At 44.0% G+C, this 21,658-nt stretch overlaps 1 protein-coding gene and 1 long non-coding RNA gene across 12 annotated transcripts in view; both read left to right on the forward strand.

Moving 5' to 3' along the window:
- ABLIM2 (actin binding LIM protein family member 2) overlaps positions 1–21,658 on the forward strand; it is a 260,365-nt gene that overhangs the window by 4,141 nt on the left and 234,566 nt on the right. The gene's annotated exons all lie outside the window — the stretch shown is intronic.
- Positions 1,053–16,180, forward strand: LOC109322280. Its single transcript, XR_002104343.1, has 4 exons — positions 1,053–1,063; positions 9,436–9,439; positions 14,890–14,893; positions 16,112–16,180. It is a non-coding gene; the product is annotated as an uncharacterized LOC109322280 (long non-coding RNA).

Genomic DNA, 21,658 nt, shown 5'->3' on the forward strand with positions numbered 1-21,658 from the left:
CTTCTCCCCAACCGCAACAGACTTACCAACTGGAGGCAGCTGTGTCAGCTGCCTGTTTAGTTCGTGGCCAAATCTCTGAAGTGACAAAATCTTTTCTGAATCGATTCAGATGATTCAAATTGATTTGGAACTTTTAATTGGTCTCCTGATTTGATTTGGATTTGGAGTTTCGCTCCCCGGATCATGCCGAATCTCCTCCAAATCGAATCGGGTACCAAAACTTCACACAACCCTAGTATTTACATAGTAGAGTTATGTCCTGTGTCTTCTTTACTTGGACCACATAATCACACCCCAAGTAATAAGGACAGTTGGTGCTGCAATGTAGGAAGTGCCTTATGACGCAGTTATTCTAGCCAGGCCAAGATTTTTTTCTAAATATATCAGTTAAATTAAATTGCCCAATGATTATATTGCATTTAGTGTATACTTTGAAATGATTGTTGTGTGCAGATTAACTGGGGAATCAACATATTGTTTTAAGTCTATAAAATATATGGCTGAGTCAGGTTACTTCTTATCAGAGTCATCTCAAATTTCTTAGAGGGTGGTTTGTGCTCAACTCCCTTTGACAGAAACAGGAGAGCCCTATGCAGATTATTGGTGTTGAGAATTATTGGTTGATAATGTTCATAAAAAAGGCAAAATCAAAAATTTCCTGTTTTTTAAGAAAACTTATTCCACTTAGGGCCCACGAACATTTTGCAGAACCTGATGTCTGATCACGTGGCTTACTTTAAGGAACATAATCATAGATCAGGTCCTTGCTTGTGTAGACATTTGCCAGTGCCTGGAACATGATCAAAGTTAGGGGAGGTGGATGAATGGAACTGGGGAGGCTAGTAGGTCCATGGGGGCAAGTTGGCAAGTCTGGTGGGATTTGGTGGAAATGGCAGGGCCAGCAGGTTGGTGGGGGATATGGCGAGTCTGTGGAGAATGTTGTGCATCTGGGGATGGAAGGAGTCAGGGGGCTAAATATAATCTGATTGGGAATGGTGGTGGGGGTAGGAAAGTACAGCCCTGGAGTTGGGGTGAGTAGCTGAGCTTTCCCAGCCCTGGGGATGTACTCCAAATGTGTACACATGTTTAGTGAACTAAGTGAAGATATTTCCTGGACATGTTTAATGAAAACATGGATTACTTTAAGCTGCATGTTTGTAGATCGGGTCCTGCTTCATCAGGACCTAACTACCCTTGGCTGGGCTGGGCTGAGCTGAGCTGAGTTGAGCTAGGTGGGGCCAGCCTGTTCCCTCTGCTCCAGAGAAGAGATTGGCCCTGCCCTTCTTCTCCCTAGCCAGAGCTCCGGTGGAGAATGCAGGCACAGCAGGGTCTGTGTGGCTCCCTGTGCTGCTTGCTGTTCAAGCCCGGATTCCCCCTTCCCTCCCATCTCTCACAGCACAGACCCTAGACCCATGGACCCTGGGCCTGTAATATGTTATCTGATGCTGAGAGGGGTGTGTATGTGTGTGTCCGTCCATCCAATTCCACTGGATTAGGCAGACAGGACAGTGACCGCTTAAGACTTTTTTAAGCTAATCAACAGGTCAGCTGATAATGTGCCTCATTGGAAAAAGCTGTTTAAGATGAGCTTGAACTAATGAGAGAGGCTTTTGGTTTGCTGATGGGTTGATAAACATTGTGGTTTGTAGCCCTGTCAGATTTGCAGACAGGGAGAGGGAGATTGGAAAGCTCAGTATCATCAGCATATGCGTGCATTGCACCCCACCCCACCCCACTTTGCCTCAGAGTGCTGGAGCTGGGGGCTGGCAACACTTCTGCCCCTTGAGCAGTGAGCAGGGAAAAGCCTGGGATGGTGCAGGGAGGGTAGGAGTTTATACCCCTTCCTAATCAGTGTCCTGCCGGGCAGGGGCGACATGTAGGGGGTGCATGTGGGTGCACATCACCCTTTGCGCATGGCGGTGCACCCTACAAAAAGGCACCACTGACACTGTCAGTGGCACCTGTGGGTGATCGCTGCTTGCCACCCCACCACCAGTGGTGCCAGCAGCTTCTGCAGGTGGTCCGCAATTGCCCTTGGCTGCCACTGATGCTGCCAGCAGCACCTGCGAGTGGTTGCCAACCCCTGGTCAGCACTTTCCCTCCCCCACCTCCCAACAGCACCAGTGGCACCTGCAGGAGCTCCCTGTTCACCACCTCCAGGCTTCTGCTGCCACTGTCATGCTCCCACCTCTGCCAGTGCAGCCGTGCCACCAGGGGCACGCACCATTCATGCTGGCCACATCGCCCCTCAGCTCAGCACTGTAAAAGGGAAGGGAAAGCTGCTCTGGCACCCCCTTGCTTCTAGCCTGAGCTACTGTAGGCATGTGCCTGCATTTTTTTAAATGAAAAGGGGATGTCTATCCACCTCCAAATAGTTTCAAGCTTTGCAGGTTAGACTAACCTGAAAAGTCGGAATCAAGTCAGGCTCAAGCCTTTTGAATGTCTGTCCCTGGATGCCATTCTATAATGTGTGGGGCCATAGCCATAATGTCAATATGCTTTTAGGATTTTGTTCATATTGTGCACACAATTTAAATGTTATTATTTGTTTGGGAATGTATAACGTGGACCTCTCCCTAGTAATATTTAACACACTGGAATTATAGCAAGGAGCACAAAGCGGGTACTAATCAGAAAAACATTAGCTTCTCCCAGATTCATGTGCATAAAGTAACATAACATGTAATTTTACTGACATACAAGTGAACTGCAGTTTTAATTATACACTAAGCAACGTATCTTAGATTACATTTAAATTAGAGGGCATGTCACGAATCTACATGGATAGTTAAGTTTAAAACTAGTGTAGTGAAGCTAGGTATCAATGTATGTTCAATTGCATTAGGCAGGACACCACTGATGTATCTGGTAGTCATGGTGATCATGATATCTGGTATAATTTACATAGAAAAATGTGGAAAAGTTGTTTAAAGATGAGTTTAGAATGTTAGGGAGGGCCTGGAACCTGCAAGGTGCTTAGCTCCTGATGAAATGTATGAATATTGAATGTTATTGCATATGGACCCAGTTCTACAAAGTAGTCCATGCTTTTGGTGAGAGAGAATGTAATACTTTTTAGCTTTGAGCCCATATGCAAAAATGTATCTTGCATCCTCTGGAAACAGAGTAGACTATTATCATTCCAATATAAATAAATAGTCTGACCACTATAGGTATATATCATTTTTTGTTTCTTTTCAACCTTCATTTTGGACAGAACATTAAATTTCTTGATAAAACCAGAAGGAAGTCATCTGCATTTTGAAGTCTCCTTGGACGTATTAGATATGCATGAATTTAAAAATTATGTGCAATTTTAAAGTTTTGTAATTAGACTGAAAATTAAACAAGTCCCCTTAAATTTATAACTGTGTTTATAGCTTCTCTGAAGAAACTAAGTAATGGCATGTATTGCATGATGACAGTTTATTTATTTCATGTTGAATAGGATGAATTATATATTTTTCCTTTCATTATATTTCAATGCAGAGAAGGAAGCCATATTTTTATTAATCCTTTGCTTTTTTAGTTGGGGCCCTTTCTTGCATACACCTCAGGAAAGGATTTTAGTCTATAAGGATCTAGTCTGTCCTCTTGCATAAAGCTATTTATAGCACTGAATGGACCTGATAACTAGAGAACTTTTGATTGAGGTATAGGTGCCTGGAGTTTAAGGCCTGCAGGGGCTATTACTGCATTTGTTCCAGGTCCCATGTATTGCCAGTGTGTGTAATGCAAGTACAGCACCTAAAGTTAATTCAGTCCTTTTGGGTTCTTGGGGGGAGGGGGGGATTGGGAAATTCTGTTTATTGCCAATATAACTTGTGGTACAGCTTTCATATAATGATGAACTTGCCATATTATTTTCCAATATTACCCAGCCTCTCTCATTTCAGTGTAAGGTTATATTTATTTGATATTTACTCTTCCATCCTAAGTGAGTTTTTTGTGACACATTGCGTTTTTGCATAACAACACCCAGAGGACTAAACATTAATTGAAAATTTTGTGGAAGTACAACTGTTGGGTTTTCTTTTCACCCCTTTCCTTACACTGCATACCTAATGGACTGGCCAAAGTGCAGAAAAAACTCTGGCTGTAGCTCTTGAGTCCTCGGCTAGTTTAGCATAAGAGTATTCCATTTCCACAATATTCAGCCCCACTTTCCCCTGCCAACTCAAATCTGCAACAATGGAAGTATGGCATGTTTGGTGGTTCCTGATTCTGGGCACACAGCTGTGTTATACTGTCCTGTCCTTCTGGTTGGCTATCTATTAGCATTTACTCATCCATGGTTTTGCATTACACAGATTATTATTAATAATAATAATCGCATAGCAGTTGTGTGAAAAGGGAGCATTCTCCTTGAAGTGATCTCTAGTCACTGTGGTGTTTTGGAGAATTTGCAAAAGTGATAGTGATGTCCTTTTAAGTGAGAAAAGAAACAACATACAGAGATGTTTCCTTCCTTAACACATTTCTATGGGATTAAGATGTTTGGCAAAGTGGGGCATGTAGGCCTTTTAGGATATCGAACAATTTGGTTGCTCGCTGCCTGTATCCTTGAGGGTTGCTGAACTTTGGTTATTCCTTGTCAAAATACTTACAAATAATATCAAAGCATTATGTGTTACCTTTTGAAATGCTGAAATATTTTGCAACAGCCTATTATTCTAGTTGCTCTAGATGGATAGTTTTGTGTAAAGCACATTTATTTGTTTTTACACTTAAAAAAAGACACAGAAAGACACAAAATGAAAAACTCTATTGAATGAATATTTCTGTTAGTGGTTTTAAGAAGTGCTGAAGAGGTCCAGCTTCCTCTGGGGCCATATGAAAACGTATAAGTTATGTGCTGTCACCCTTGGTGGAGGTGTTTGCAAGTCACAAAGTTGCTTCACAATGTCTAACAGGGTAGCCATCCTTTTGATTTTGAGAGGCTGCACAGCCTCAGGGCATAATGTGCAACTCCATTCCACTCTGCCCCAAGGAGCAATGTGAGGACTTAGCTTATGAAAAGCTTGCATGTTGAAGAAAGTGGCAGTATTTTATATCGCCACTTTTCTGACTATGCCATTCTATAACGTGTGGGGTTAAGATTTTTTGATCACTACCTTCCTGAGCTTAGATGCTAGTCTCTTGAAGTTTGCAAGTTTTTGTTCCTGGAATTGCTTTTGACAGTGGGAGACCCACAAGTTCCTTGGTCAAAATCGTTAAAAGTAGATCTCCAAAATTAAGATTCTAAATAAATAGCCAGACTTTCAGCGGGGCAAAGCATCCACAACCTGCACTGAAGTCAAAAAAAACTACTAAGAGCTTATCACTTTTAAAAATCTGGCCATTAAAAAAAAATCTTTAATAGAATTTTTTTAGTATAATATTCCTTTAAAACTGATCTTGACATTTTTTTCTTCCTTTAAAAGTGGGTCATGTGCTGACAGGAACAACCACTGCTCTTCCAAAAACTTTTGATACTTTTTTGTTGTCAACAGGTTGAATTCATTAGGCCCCACATGATCTTTTCCATGATGCACTCCTAAGAAAAGCATTGCGACTAGAAGAGAGCATAGGTTTCTTTACTCCTGTTCATGGGAATGGTGCTGTGCGATTGATAGACTTTCAGGGCCTCCTGTATGTACTGAAGTTTATTTATAAGAGTTTTGCAATTAACTTTGATAAGAGTCAGGCTTTTGTTCCCTTGGCAGAAGTTATGTTGAATATTTTTTTTTAAGCGCTAGGGACAGACATTACACATAAACTGGTCTAAGTGATCATAAACTGGTTTAAACCTGTAACAGAACAGAAGTTCAGTGCACATAAACCAATTTCAAAATGGCTGAAACCACTTTGACATAAACCTAGTTGAATGTAGTATTAGACTTAACTGATTGAGCTCAAACCGATTTATGGAACTTCTGCCCCAGACCCCTACTTGGAGCAGGGGCGAGGGCATGGCAAGACGCTGACCCTCAAAGGCGAACTGGGAAGGGAGAGGTTTATTCCCCCTCCCTTCCCCATCCCACCAGCATGGACTCCAGCTGGGGTCTGCCAGACAGGGGTTCAAGCAGCGGGGGGCACAGCCAGCCCTGGCAGCGGTGTGAAGTGAGCAGAGACAGGAGACCCCCCCCGCCCCTGTCCCACTGGCAGGACCAGAGCTGGGGTCTGCCTGGCTGGTGTGGAGCAGCCCATGTCAGCCCCCCTTTCCCCCCACACTACTGCAGTGGCAAGGGTGGGGACATGACCAGGTGCTGGCCCGGCATGGCCCCCTGAGATGAAGGGGGCAGAGAGGGGGTTTATTCCCCCTCCCTCTCCTCTCCACTCCACCTGGGACCCCAGCCAGGGTCTACCTGACCGGAGCAGAGCAGCCCCTGTCAGGTGTTTCCCCCGACGTGGCTCCTGGAGTGGGGGGGGCATGGCCAGGCCTGGAAGTAGCCTCAAGGGAATGGGAGGGAGGAGGTTTAATTCCCCCCTCCCTACCCTGGCCGACTGGGCACAGACCTGAGCTGGGGTCTGCCTGGCTGTGGCAGGGCAGTCCATATCAAGATCCCCCCCCCCCCACACACACACACACACTCACCTTGCTGCTTCAGTGGCAGGGGCAGAGGCATGGGCAGAGACTGGCTGGCGTGGCCCCCCGAGGTGAAGGGGCAGGGATGGGATTTATTCTCCCCTCTCCTCCTGGGGAACCGCAGCTGGGGTCAGCCAGCCCCGGCCACTGCTTCCACTGCTCACACCCAGCCACACAGACCCAGGCTGAGGTTCTCTGGTAGGAAGGAGATAGAGCGGGGAATAAACCCCCTCCCTGCCCCCTTTACTTTAGGGGGCTATGCCAGCCAGCTTCTGGCCAAACCTCAGCCCCTGGCACTGGACTTGTGGTGGGGAGCAACCCTGACAAGGCAGCAGCCCCTGTGATGGTGTCCCAGGGAGCACAGGGGTCTTCCTGGTGGGGGGCTGCACTGCAGGTCAAAGCAGGGCAGGCAGAGCTGCTGCAACCTGCGCAGGGTGAGCAGTGGTGGCAGTAGGCCGGAAGGGGTGGCTATAGGGGTGAAGCTGAATTTTGGTTTCTATTGCCTCCAAAAGAAATAAAACCAAACATTACTCCTTTTAAGAGTGAAATAATTTGTTACCTATCTCTTTATGAAGAATAAAGTAAATGAGATTTTCAGGTTAATTGGCTGCAATATTAAGTCCCCAGGAGCAGGCCTCTTGCTAAAACAAACATAAATTATACTACAAAATATTTTGTTTGTCACTTAGTTGATTTTTGTCACTTAGTTAATTTTTAGTTTTATCTAATATAATATAAACGAAAAACCAATTTCTCAAATTCTCTAGCTCTAAAATGCATATAGATGCATGCAAATACTAAATGTAGAAACATGTTAAAGGTAGATAGTCCCTGCTTTGGTCCTAGTAATTCTGATCTGTTATCCAAGTTCATAGTTTAGTATAAATATTTGTAATGCAGTTTAATAGCCTCAATGAGCCTGATATAAAGTTTACAGTAAAACTTGGATCTGTATAGCAGCATCTTAAATTTGAGATTCAGTTCTGTTTCTATGAGGAAGTATCCATTTCTGTCACTTGATTTAAATATTTAGAGGGTTTAATTGTCTTTAAATCCAGAAGGAATGAGTCTGATCATGTCATCTGACTACCTGTATATTAGAGACCCATTCACCCATTTACTCCTGTATTAAGCTAGTCACTTTCATAACTTTCAGAATTTTAAGTACTCGTAATATAAAGATATCAAGAGCTAGGCAGTCCACCAAATGCTTGTAGCTTCTTCCAATGGTTAGCTACCCTCACCTTTTAAAAATATTTTTTCTGACATACCATTTTCTATCCCAGAAATAAGAGTAAATGAGTAAATATGAATAAAAGCTATGCTCTTATAGCATATGGGTACTATGAGGTCAGTGCTTAGCTGACTATGTGAGTTACCCACAGCAGCTACAATACCATGCCCTAAAATAATAGATGATGACAAAAGGGACAGACATTCTAATATTAGCCTGGACTATAGCTCCTTGCTACTGCAGCTCAGTGCTGACCCTTATAGTCAGCATTTGTTGCTGGGTTAAGGACAAAAGACTCAGCATCCATCTGCGATGCCAGGAGTTCTAGACCTTTTTCAGTCACAGCAACCCTTTACCACTTTTTTTAATTTGGTGGTATCCCCCGTTGAGAACCACTGTTGGTGCTGCCTCAACTTACCTCTGTGCTTCTCAACTAGATGTTGCTGCCTCCAGATAAAAGTGCCCTGCATGCCTGCTGCACAAACAGCCCCGGAAGGGCTGTGGCATGTGTGCACAGTCCTGCTGCATTAGGGCTCTCTGATCAGCTTTAAGCAGGCAGGAGCTGCCTCATGCTAAGGACTCTTGCTGATCCAACCCCTCCCTATGCTCCTCTTGGAAACAGGCATGTGGTTAGAACTGCAGGAGCGCTTGTGGGGCAGTGGCAGCACCCGAGTCATGGCATCCCTGAGCGGGTTTTGTGGCCCGCTTGGTAGGAACCAATGCATTATGCATATTTTAGTTTTAAAAAAAAAGTTGCATTATTTTTTGCATAATATCTTAACACCAACATTATCACAATATATAGAAAGAACAGTGGCCTCAGATTTATTTGATACAGGATATTTGATATTTCAAGTTTACAGTTGTGCATGACACTTGAATATTGGGAGACCCAAAATTTTACATGAACTATAAGAGCATATATACATGTGTGTGTGTTTATACCCAATGTATATATGTGTGTATATACATACATGCACATATGTGTGTGCATAAATACACACACATATATACTTTACAAAGCTGGTCAGTTGCCATCATTGCCATTTTACAGATAGGGAAACTGAGGAACTTAAACATGACATGTCTTTCACAAGGATACTCACCCAACCCAGTGGCAGAGCTAGGAACAGAAATCAAGTAAGTCTCTCTGTCCGATGCTGTAGCTCTTAGTTCATATTGGGTGCATCTATACGTGCTATTAGAACAGAGCAATAAACTCTGGCACATATCATGCTGGAATTTATTCCTTCTGGGCACTGTGTTTGAACATGCACCCAAGACAAGAGCACATTGGCTGGCAACAGGTCCAGGGGGTCAGCCTGCCAGCCTGGGGCTGCTCTGACCTGGCTCAGCATGCTGCAGAGGGGCTAGCTGGGGCACAAGGGTGCTCTAGTGTGCGGGTAGGTAGTAGGCAGCCCCCACACCGACACACCCTTATGCTCCAGCCAGCCACATCAAGGTCTGTACGTGCACACTGAAGAACTCCACCATAGGATGGTATTTGTATTTACAAGAACTAACTTGTGGCAGAGTTGATTAGTTTCCTGTGGCCTAATAGGGCTGCACGGGTAGATATTGAGACTTTATGGTGGAGCTAATTAGGCAGCTCTGAGGTAAACATCTCATATAGACGTGTCCACTGTTTCCTTAATGTTGCTTTTTACATCACTAGTTGAGCTACTTTTGTGGGTAAAGGTAGTTAAAACAGACTTTGATTTGTGATTTTTCCCCCAGCAAACTTAAGTATTAAACATTGAAATTTGGCCCACAATATTTATGCATGTAAAAACAAAATAGTTTCAGTGGATTCAAGTTTATTCCTATTAGATCAGTTGAGGTATCTTAGCCAGTTCTGGATATTGCATCCATAAGGTGTTTCTTTTTGGATCATATCCGTGAGGACATTTCATTCCGAAGAGAAATAAAGATTGCCACTAGTGTCACCAATCAAATAAGGGGATTATAGAGTTGAAATATAAACAAAAGTCCTTTGGAAAGGGCTTACATTTTTATATGATATAAAAAGTTACATGTACCCCTGCACTAACTGCAACAATGCAGCCCCACCAAGGAATCTCTGCTTAACAGATATTAAAGCTTGCCTAGTCAGATATCAGCCAGCAGCTGTTGCTGTCAACTGAAGAGTTGTTTAAAGTGCTAGGTGACCAAATGGGCCAAAAACACAAGGGACTCATTCACTCCAGAGAGAAATATTGGGTCTTATTCTCTTCAATGCAGAAGGTCAATGTTTCAAATACATAAAGGCAGTCACTGGAGCTATGACTGGAGAGGTTATTACTCTATACCCTGATTGCCGACCCACATCATACAGCCATGTAGAACTGGGTTTGAGGCCAGTAAACTAGTACACCTGTAGGAGTTGAATGTGAATATCTCACTGATTCAGGATTAGCAGTAAAAGGGAGATGAAGCCAGGGCTCTGCTGTACAGAGCCACAGAATTTAAGGGCTTTCTTGGTCCGGCTGAGAACAATGGCTAGTTAGAGAGCCAGCATCTAATATGGAAAATATTTATGGTAGATTCCAGGCCAGCGGGGGAAAGCTGAAGCATCATTATTCAGCTTCCAGTGAGCTTCTGCAACATGAAAGTTTGGAGTGAAAATCATTTAAATCCTGGGATCTTGTGGAAGGTGTTGTGTACAACTTACTTGTTTGCCTAGCTAGGATGTACCCGTTCCAGCCTTCAGGGTATATAACATACAGGCAGTCCTCAGACTTATGACACAATTGGTTCCTGAATACGTATCGCAAATCGAAACATCATAACTCAGAACCAGTTTTTCCATAAGAACAATGTTATAAATGGGGCATTGGTTCCTTTACCATGCTCGAACAGCCGTGTCAGCTAGCAAGTCTGTTGTGGTGGAGGGGAAGGGGCACTGGAAGCTAGATCAACGCCCTTGTGGTGAGGGAAGAGTGAGACTGGGGCTAGGACAGGGGCTGGGGCAAGCACTGCCCAGCCGAGGCAGGGCAGGTTGGGGATGGAACTGCGGCTTGTCTGGGGAGCGTGGTGGTGGGGGCAGCTCCTGCCACTGCGTGCCGTTGGTCCGGGAGCTGCTCATCCGGGAGCTTTCACTACTGCTCCCACCCACTTGTCTGTGTGAGGCGGGGCAGGCAGGGCTGGGGCCACACCAGGCTGCACTCTGGTTGGGCAGTGGGGATATGGGGGGGCTATGGCAAATATTGGGGTGGCTGCAGCCCCACCATAGCCCCTGCTCTGCCGCCCACCCCAAGCATAGCCTGCCTTGCCCTGATCCAGGGGCACCCCCCCCCACATGTCTTCCTAGTGCTCGCCCAGTCAGGGCGGGACGGGGCACATGGGATGGAGCCACAGTTCATCCAGGGGGTGCAGGTTGGGGGGTGACTCCTGCCACTGCATGCTACTCGTCCAGCAGCAGCACAGCAGCTCTGTTTCACACCTGACCCATCCTGACTGGGTGAGCAGTGGGAGGGCATAGCACCGCCACCGCCACCACCCATCTGGAGCGTAGCCCAGTGCACCACTGCCTACCCCATGCTCCGCACAGTTCCGAGCACAGATTTGCCTTGCCCCATGCAGATCTAGGGGCACGAGCCCTCCCCCCCGCCCCATGCCCTCCTGGACAAGCAGCAGGAGCAGTGGTGAGAGCTGCCAGTCAAGCAGCTCCGAGAGCAGTAGCAACCTGCTCCTATTCCCCTTGCCCCCTGGACAAGCCATGGCTTTGTCCCATGCCCACCCTGCCCCGGCTGGGCAGTGCTTGCTCCAGCCCCTGTGCCAGCCCTAGCTTCACTTCTCCCTCAGCGTGGGGCATTGACCTCCCCCCGCCCCGTACCCCTTCCCTCCTGTCACAGGCCAGCTGGGTGCTGTGAGTGTATCAATTTTATCACAGGCCAACTGGGCTGTTAGGTTCAGTTTCAGATCGAGGAGGCAAAGTTGGGAGTGAAATAAAGGCAAATTTATTATAGCTTACACACACACACAACAGTTAACAGAAAGATAAATGCGATAAGCAGATAATGCAGTATTAAAGACCTAATAGTACACAACAACAGATAATAACAACAGATAGATCAATTCTGTCGCAGGCCAACTGGGCACTGCGAAGGTATTAGCCACTGGACTGTTCAAAACAACAGATAGACAGACATGGGTTGGCAACTTATCGATAGTCCCTCAATGCCAGGTGCGCACCAAGTGATTCCAGCGAAGTCAGGCGTCCCTCGATCAATGCTGTCACAGAGATTACCGGGGAAGGTCCCTTGATCAAGATCCTATCCTCACTCACACCGGGAGTCCAGGATCCAGGCATGGAACAGAAATGTGACCATTCTGTTCCCTCCTTCCTGCTGGTTACCTGATGCACGTGCTTTTTATACCTAGTCTTATGTTAATCTGATGGCCTCCGAGCCACTCATAATGTTGCCCTGTACCCTATGGGATTGAAAGGTGTTAAAACTATCATAAAAGGTTACTACCCAGACTAGGGTTTATCCAATAAGGAAATTATGATTCAGCACTTTTAGGTTTGAAATTGACATTACTCCACCTAAGTTCCAACCCGTTTTAGGCTCCGTTTGAATACGCTTTCTTGGGATATGTTTTCTTGGATGTGTTGGGTGTGCCAGGTAGTTAGATCCAGTTTTATCAAGGCTGAACCCTGAACAAAAAATGGTTAGGTCTTTTAATCGTACAGCTACAGCTTTGCCTATGGGGCCCAGGCAGTTTCATGAACAGTTAATTTTATCATTTTGGTTAAACTTATGACAGACAAGTTACATTTGCAGTTCACAAACTTACAAGCTTTATATAAACTAATATTACCTGTTTAGGCAAAATACCAAATGCCTCCAAGAAGCAAATTCTATTGCTTATTAATTACTCGGGTTTTGGCTGTTACATCCTCCCCCATCCCCTTCCACCACAACAGACTTACCGGCTGGATGCAGCTGTTTTGAGCATTGTAAAGTCAAAACCCATGTCCAAACATCAAAATAGGGTGTCAGTTTATAAATGTTATAAGTACTGTTGTTCATAACTCAAAATCATAAATTGAGGACTGTCTGTATTATCTTTGAGAAACAATTAAACCCAGTCTATCAAAGTTAAACTAACTCTGCTTATTGTGTGACCTCTGCTTCTACCTCCCTCATCAGTTAGCGTGGGAAGACAGATAAACCTTTCATCATGACTAAAAGGTCACCATTGAACTTGATCATGGAGGAATCATATGCTCCACCCAAGAACTGTATGCTGAAAGTGGCAGTCTTATGACTAGACCAAGAGGTAGCTGGAGAGCTCAGCTGTCCAATTGTTACAGAGGGAGACAATTACCTGACCAATTAAAGGCTTCCCAAGCCATTATCAGCTTAAGGACTGTCTTGCACTGCATAAATTGCATCTTTGATGCTTAACAAATAACTAGTCTGTCTCACTTGTAAGCGCCTGTGAATTTTCTTCTGCCACACACTGCCATACTCAGTCCCTGTGGACTGATCGTATCATTGATCCAGAGGGACATAACTGTTTATGGAAAGTGTTGTGGAGGAACAGGCAGTTTCTCAGGTAGCTGGGTCTAGCTCAGTGAAGAGTTTGGGCTGTAAAATTTGTACCAGACTCTGACTACAAACAAACATTACACAAAACTGGCTTAAGTGATTGGAAGTCAGTTTCAACCTGTAACAGAGGTTCAGTTCACATAGATCAGTTTCAAAATGACTGAAACCCATTTAAAATAGACCTGGATTAGTCTCAAACTTAATAGATTGAGGCTAAACTGATCTATCAAACTTCTGTCCCAGATCCTCTCCCAGCTCAAGTTAACTCACATTCCCCCAGCATCCCAGGATACTTAGCACCTGCCCCACAAACCCCTCTCCCACCCTTCAGCATGGTCCAGTGCTGGCATGAATGCCTCATGCCCCCTGAGACTGGGGGGGGTGAGGCAACAGCCTGAAGGCGGTGGCAGTGCAGCTGGGGCATGGCGGCACCAAGCGGGAATCACCCACAGGCGGCCATGGTGTTGTCATCAGCAAGGGCTGGCCGAGTGGGAGGCGGCAACAGCAGTGTCGGCGGGGTGGCGGCAAGCGGCAACTTCACACAGGCACTGGTGGCGGCCACTCTCAGGGGAGGCATGGCTAATCTCGGGGTGCACCCCCTACACATCACCAATGACTGCTGGCTTAGCCCTATCCCTACAGGTAGGCAAGGGTGGGGAAACAGACCCTCCAGCCCAGGGCCTAGCTGGTGCTGGACCACGTTGTGGTATGGGAGGGGGGGATTTCCCCCTCAGCACTAGCAGCAGGGCTGTGGGGACCTGCCTGGGGCAGGGGAAACCCCTGCTAAGGTGTGGGGCTCCCCCCACATGGGCTGGTGTGGGGCACTGGCTAAGCCCTGGGCTGGAGGGCTTGTTCCCTCCCGCACCTGTGGGAACAGGGCTGAGCTAGTGCAGGGCCATTCGGAGGGGTGGGAGGGGGAAATTCCCCCTGTTGCAGGGCTTGGGGAATGCTGCCCTGGGTGGTGTAAACCCTGCTCAGGTGCAGAGATTTCCCCCTCCTCCCCCCACAATAGGCTGATGCCCAGCACTGGCTGGGCTGCAGGGACTGTTCCTCCACCCACATGAGCTTGGAGGGCATGTGCAGGCAGCCAGTCAGGAGTGTGACCCTCGCGGCTGCAATCAAGTGCCCTTCGCAGTGGCTGGCAGGCTGAGAGGCATGCTCTAATTAGCTTCTGGTCTGGACCAGACATCTGGCTGCCTTTCCAGACTCAAAAGTGAACGCCAGTTCACTTCAGTATTGGTTCAGTCTAGGCAGCTTAGAGAAAACTGCAAAGATGGAATCAATTCAGCCTCAGGCTTTTTGACTGCCTCTCCTTTGCCTTTAACTTTTGGTGAGATTTCTCTTTCAGTGAGCCAAGGCAGAGCACCAGGGAGATATTTATGGAGAGTCAGGGAGCTGAGAAGAAACATTTCTGCATTTTCCACCTTGCTCTTAAACTTTGTTTCTAAAAATGAGTCTCAGTAGTCAAGCCTGGAGGTCACAAATGTGGGGATTGTTGTGCCCAGAACCAGGTCATTTGCTACCTGGAGGTGGGTGTCCCGGGTATTTGGGCACCTCCATGCATTAGGACTCTAGGACTCCCTTTGCATCCAGGCCCATATCCCACTGTTTCTCTTCCTCTCCGCCTTCCCCCACCATTCTCTCCTTCAATATGTATTGTCCCTATCACAATTTTTAAACTTATGGTGTGGATTATAAACCCTCCTATTCTTCCCTTCTACTGGCCATCACTAGTCACCACCTCAGCAGCTACTTATATGGAACAGTAATACCAGTAAAGTGATTAATATAGATTTAGTTTATTTTAATGCAGTCACAACTGGAAATCAGGAGAAATTAACTCAATACTAGCAGACAACTTTGCAGTCCTCACTTTGAGAACCATTGCTCATAGTATTTGAATCTCAGCCTTTTTTTTTTTATCTTGCTCCATTTTTGTTCTGTCTCAGCCCCAATACACTGAACATTTCCCATGGTACAAGGGAACTGAGAAGGAAATGGGCATCAATCCACACCTGGGTCAGCAGCCAAGTGCATGCAGCTCTAACTGAGCGAGTAGGTTTTTGCTTTGGAGCATTGGCAGACCTGATCTTGCTCTGGCATTGGTTCTGGGTGCCAGGCAGTCTGAGTTAAGTTCAGACTGGGACATTTTTTTAAGGCCAAGATTGTATCTGTATCAAAACGTGCATGTGCTGTGGTGTCAGCTTCATTAGCGTTGTTGATGGACAGTTCCTTCAGGTACTGGTCTACTAAACCTGATTTTTTGTTTGTGCAACCTAGACAAAATTTATTTGTTTGTGGAACCTAGACAAAATTTATTTCTATTTAAACAACAAAGTACCTCAAAATGGGACACCTGTAGCCTGCAGACATTCAGTTCCTCTGCTCATTTATGAAAACTGAAATTGTGTTGAGTGGGCTGTAGGCAGGGTGGAAAGTTGGTTAATTTTCTGTGGGAATAGGTGGGTAGGAGGCAACAAATGCATGGTAACATATTTTGTTATCTTGGCAAAAATATAGTATGTTTATTTTTTATAGCAATTTACCTAATTGATTTATTTCTATTTGCATATTTCTGAACAATTTGAACTGATTTTGATCATGTGTTGGCATTAATTAAGATTAACCAAGTTTAAACCAATCACGTTAGAGTAATGCAAAATCAGTTTGATTAAGAATAGAATATAGCAGGGGTTGTCAACTGGGAGTACATGGAAAGGGGCTACAGGACATGCACGAGTGGGCGGGGAGGGGTGAAGCACTGCCACTCACCACCCGCCAGCGCTGCCTCCCAGGAGCAGGGCTGGGGAGGGGGGGGCAGGGCAGTGGCTCCCCTCTGAAGGCCACACAAGTGCCGCCCAGCATCCTGGACGTGGGGAGGGAGCTCACACGCAGCAGCTGCTGCCACCAGCCACCACCCTGTGCGACCATATGCAAGCTCCCCCTGCTCCACGTCCAGCTGCTGCCACCCCCCTTCCCCCTGCTCTGCCAGAAATATACCTAGAAGGTATTAAAAAGTTTGAAACCCCCTGGAAATATAGTATAAGTGAAAATCAAGGCTAATGTTTTTATTTAACTCTATTCTCAGTGCATCCTCTAGAATTATAAACAGTGAGGTTTATACTACACTAAATGATAGACAAATTTTAGCAAGAACATTTGTGTGTGTGTATGCGCGCAATACATAATATAGATTGTGTGTGTATGTACATATATATATATACACACACACAATACACACACACACACAATATATATATATATTGCATGTGTGTATTGTGTTTGTATTTTGTGTGTGTGTGTGTGTATTTTGCAGGGCACAACATGCAGTCCAAACTTGCAATTTATTTTAAGGCAGTCATGAATGTTATTTTCAGAACTGTATAATGAAGTCACTGATAAAGCAGTTAGCAGCTAGCCTTAAATCCTACAGCCCCCATAGGGAATACCTGTCATGATGGTATTTGGCACAGCTTCAGAATAAAGGTTTGAGAAGCTAAATTTATCTTGTGCATGTCCTGCGAACCTCAAGAAAACATTGGTGCTAATAATATGGAGGTGGATTTATCAGAGAAATACAGCTACATGACAGAGGATTAATTTGTCTAATACATGCTTATAGCCTTCAAGCTCATGCAACTCCTCAGCATTTGATGCAAAGTGACAGTTGAGTTTGGGTTAATAGCCCTAAGGATGCATCTTTGCTTTTGAAATAAACACTTTCTCTGAAGAGCAGTGAAATTTATTTACAGTTACCACTAGGCTTTTCTTATTTAAAGAGGGCTGCTTGGTATGACTTCAGGTATGAGTCTAATATTATTTGCTTTCATCTTTAAGGAACCAACTCTGTAAACACTATAAGCATTAGTACTTACCATCATGAATAATCAAAGCTTACGGTATTACTCATTGAGGCCCAGATACTGCAACATGTTGTGTGTGGAGAGAGTCCAAAATAAAGTCAGTTAGGCTCTGCCACCCTTTCGCCCAGCTGTTGCTGTTAAAGAAGCAGCAGAAACAGCAGCTGGGGACTGTTTGGGTGTTCCTGAAATGGGAATGCTTCCAGGACACAGACTCTGGGTGGGCAGGGGAGGGGTGTAATTCCAGTGCCCCTCCTAACTTGGTGCCTTGAAAATAGGACCATTTAAAAATTAAACAAGCCCATCTATGTTTAAAGTTCTTATATTCAATTTACAAACTTGATTAAAATTTGCTATTTCACTGAATCAAAATGTGTATGTCAGATTTCAGTTTTGAATTGTTAATATTATGCAGATAGATATTTCAGATATCGTTTGATAGCATTCCCTGAAATAAAAGCAAATATTACAACATTGTTTCTGTGACGTGCACTGAAAAGAACTCGCTTTTATCATGAACTAATGTGCTGCAAACGATTAACTAAAGACTCTATGTAGAATATTTGCAGCTGTTTTGTGTCAGTTAATGTAAACTAATTTAAGATAAAATATGCTGAGATATTAAATATTGGATGCGTTTGTTTGAGATGATAATTCTATTTATTCAGCATTCAGGAACTAAAGATAAGGTTAGGGCTACTTTTGAAAAGAAATATCCTGGATGAAAAACAGGAAATCAGGAGTCTTCAATTCCCATTTAGAGTGAACTCTATGACCTAAATTGGATTAAACTAAAATTAAAAAAGACTGCTTTAGGGTTCTTCCAATAGAAGAGTATCATGCTAAGCTGTTTTGAGTGTGCCACATTTTCTACATCAGAATTAGGCAAATATCTTAACGTGCTAAGTTGTTTCAGTAACATCAATTATTATTGCCTCGGGGTTTGAAAGACTAAGTCCTGTAACAATATACTGTACCACTAGATTAGAGAACAGTTAGCTTAATAAGGGTCCTATGCTGTGGGTTATCAGAGGCTGGATTCATAGAACAAGTAACGTTTTACAGAACATTTTAAGGAAAAAAGTTCACTACACAAACCAAACTGCAACCACGCACCAGAATAAACGCGCACCGGAAATCTATCAAAGACAAGCATACCCAGTTACTGGTGGGGGCACATTTCTCTCAAGACAACCTCTGTCTTTGTGATCTCTCAGTGCTAATCCTCCAAGGGACCTTACAAAACACCTTTTGTAGTTGAGCCTGTGAACTCCGCTTCATAAATCTACTGGATTAAAAAAACATGGACTCAATATAAACATTGGATTTATGACACGTTACAACCTGCCTGACATCTGATTCACCAGGTACCTGCCAGGCATGACCTTTTACACTTTTCTTCCCCCCCCCCAAACTTCCTTCCCTCCTCTCCTTTTCTACCCTTTGTCTTCCTAATTTCCAGCTATTTACTTTTTCATACACATCCTCTTTTCTGCATTGGAGAACTCAAGTACAGCAAAGCCTCCCTTGCTTACCCTTACTTCCCTTACATACATAGGAGAGACCAAACAACAACTGCGCACCAGAATGAACGCACACCGAAAACCTATCAAAGACAGGAATACCCAATTACCGGTGGGGACACACTTCTCACAAGAAAACCACTCTCTCTCCGATCCCTTAGTCCTGATCCTCAAAGGGAACTTACAAAACACTGCTCAGAGATGAGCCTATGAACTTCACTTCATCAACCTCCTGGATATTAAAAATCATAGACTAAATATAGACGTTGGATTTATGACGCATTATAACCTAACATCTGACTCCCCAGGTACCTTTCCACTGTTCATTCCCCTTCTCCCCTGCACCCAGCCTGTCTCTCACCCACTGACTCCTCAGTTTACATCTTCACTCACTGCCTTTCTTGCATTCGGACCAGCCTCTGGCATCTTTTCTTTTCATTCCATCCAGGAAGAGCATACACCAACTTCCTCAGCCTGATGAAAGGTTTTGAAACAGAAAGGTTGCTTACATTTTTTTTTCCAACTATTTAAGTTGGTCTAATAAAAGATACCAGATTCACCCAAAGAACCTCATCTGCCTTAATTACCTTTGGCATTTTCCCCTCTCTTCCCTCCCCCCCCCTTCCCTTCTCTACCTTTTTTTTTCCCTAATTTCCACTTATTTACATTCTCACTGACATCCCCTAACACTTTTAGCTTCTTTCACTCCTTGGAGATCTCAGAACAGCAGAAACTTCCTGTGCTTAAAAAAGGGTGATTGTGCCCAAAAGCTTGCTAACAACACTTTTCCAGCTACTTAGCTGGTCAAATAAAAGATATCACATCTACTCAAAAATGATAACAACAATAATTTTGGAACCAAAAGTTCTAGTTTTTTGTATGTCTTTTTGTCTCAGACCAACATGGCTACCAAGTACACCCCTGAAACATGGAAGATGCCGAATTTCAGCCGATTTTGGATTTCAGACTTCATTGCAGAACAACAAGGAAGTTTTTTTTGCCTTCCTGCCTGCCATCTGACACCTCCAGGGAAGGAATTCTACACATCAAAGAGCTACTCAACACAGCTCACAAAGACACTTGCATGGACCCAGAGGGACAGACTTCCATCTTCAGCTCCCTCTGTGCAAAAATTAAGTTTATTTCCTACCTATGAGGACTTTTTACCATCTTGTACCATCTACACTTTTCCCAGAGACTGATGAAGGGACTTTGATCCCAAAAGCTTGCAGAAAAGGGCAATTTTCTTCCCATTTTCCAGTTGGTCTAATAAAAGGTATTATTTTGGAATCAAGAGTTCTAGTTTTTTGTACATCTACTCAAAGATCCTTGCCTGCCTATGTCCGTAAACCAACACAGCTACAACCAAAAACCTAGCACTCTTCACAGTGTCTTTCTCAGTACTGTCTAACTTACTACAGAGATGTATGCCACATATAATGTAGTGTGATAGTGCTTTCAGATATCTCTAAGGATGGTGGTAGGTTGCACGTGTTGTCATCCTCTGCACAGAAACACGGATCTCTACTGATAATGAAATGTATTTAATAGGATTTTTTCCTCTTAATTATTTTTTATTTGTGCAATGCCAGTGGTGTAGTAGTTATTTTACAATGGAGATGCTGAGTCCTGCATCACAGACTGAACAATCAAGATAGAAAATGAACCCATATAAGAATTTCATACATTTCATAGACATTAGGGTTGGAAGGGACCTTGGAAGATCATATCACACAAAAAAACAAATACCTCAGGAATAAAATTATGAGAATGAATAATAATGCTATATTTTAAAGTCCGAAGCTCACTGAACAGAATTCTGGAAGAGTCCATCAAGTTTCAAAGTTCACCCAAGTTAACACTGCTATTTCATTTTTGTTTGAAATTGTAAAGGATCTGTGCAGTTTTTCAAGGCTGGAAATGGGATACCTATATGGTAATACCTATGCCTGGGAATGTGATTCATAGGACATGTGGTTGCGTGGGACTGGCATTCACTGTCATCGTAGAGAATTAGTACACAGCTTTACTAAGACCAATTTCTGCATACTGTAATGCCAAATGCATCCTCTTACAAACAGAGAGAGTTTCTCTACATACAGGATATATACATATGTTCATACAGAAGATGTTGCTTCTCTTTCTCCTGTGAGTTTTTATAGAATAACAAGTCCATATCATTTCAGTCCTAGTACTTTCTGGCATTACAGTAAAATCTCTCTAAAAGCTAGTTGTCTAACTATTCTTTCCAGCTCTTCAGACTGTTTCTAGATTAGAGATTTTTTTAGGAAAATGTTGAAATGGAAATGGGCATGTTGGATACTTTTTGTCAAAATTGGTGACATAAAGGGGATAAGAAATGACTCATGACACTTGTTGAAAATAAGCAAAAGTTTTATTTCATCTACTAAGGCCAACACTTGCAAAGCTGATCACCAAAATTTAGGTTTCTGTGTTCAAATCAAGTAGCCTAGTAATAGTGGTTCATCTTTCAGATCTGCTGAATACTTAGCCATTCCTAAATATGACAGTTATGCCTGCCAAATTCAGATGTATATGTAGAATGTATTCCTTTGATAATTCCAGTCACATCAGCATCTTCATACTTACTTATTAAGACAAGTTTCTATAGCTATAGCTACTTTTATCTACTTTTATCCGTACTAAAAAATCTTGGTAATGACACATTTGTTCTTCCTGGCAGGACCAGAAGAGAGACTGTTGTGATTATTTCTTGTGGAGAATGTTAAAACAACCATTTAATACGGCTTTTTTAGATCAAGTTTCAATTTAAAACCGTCATGAAACCTAGTCAGAGGGGACCAGAAGACATTGGGGGAGTCCCTGTCCCCCCCCCCGAGCGCTACCCAGAGTGACTAGAAATAATGGTCACAAGCTGGCAGAGGGTAGGTTTA

Source organism: Crocodylus porosus, unplaced genomic scaffold (genome assembly GCF_001723895.1).
Source record: "Crocodylus porosus isolate Cpor-Errol unplaced genomic scaffold, CroPor_comp1, whole genome shotgun sequence".
Taxonomy (NCBI): domain Eukaryota; kingdom Metazoa; phylum Chordata; order Crocodylia; family Crocodylidae; genus Crocodylus; species Crocodylus porosus.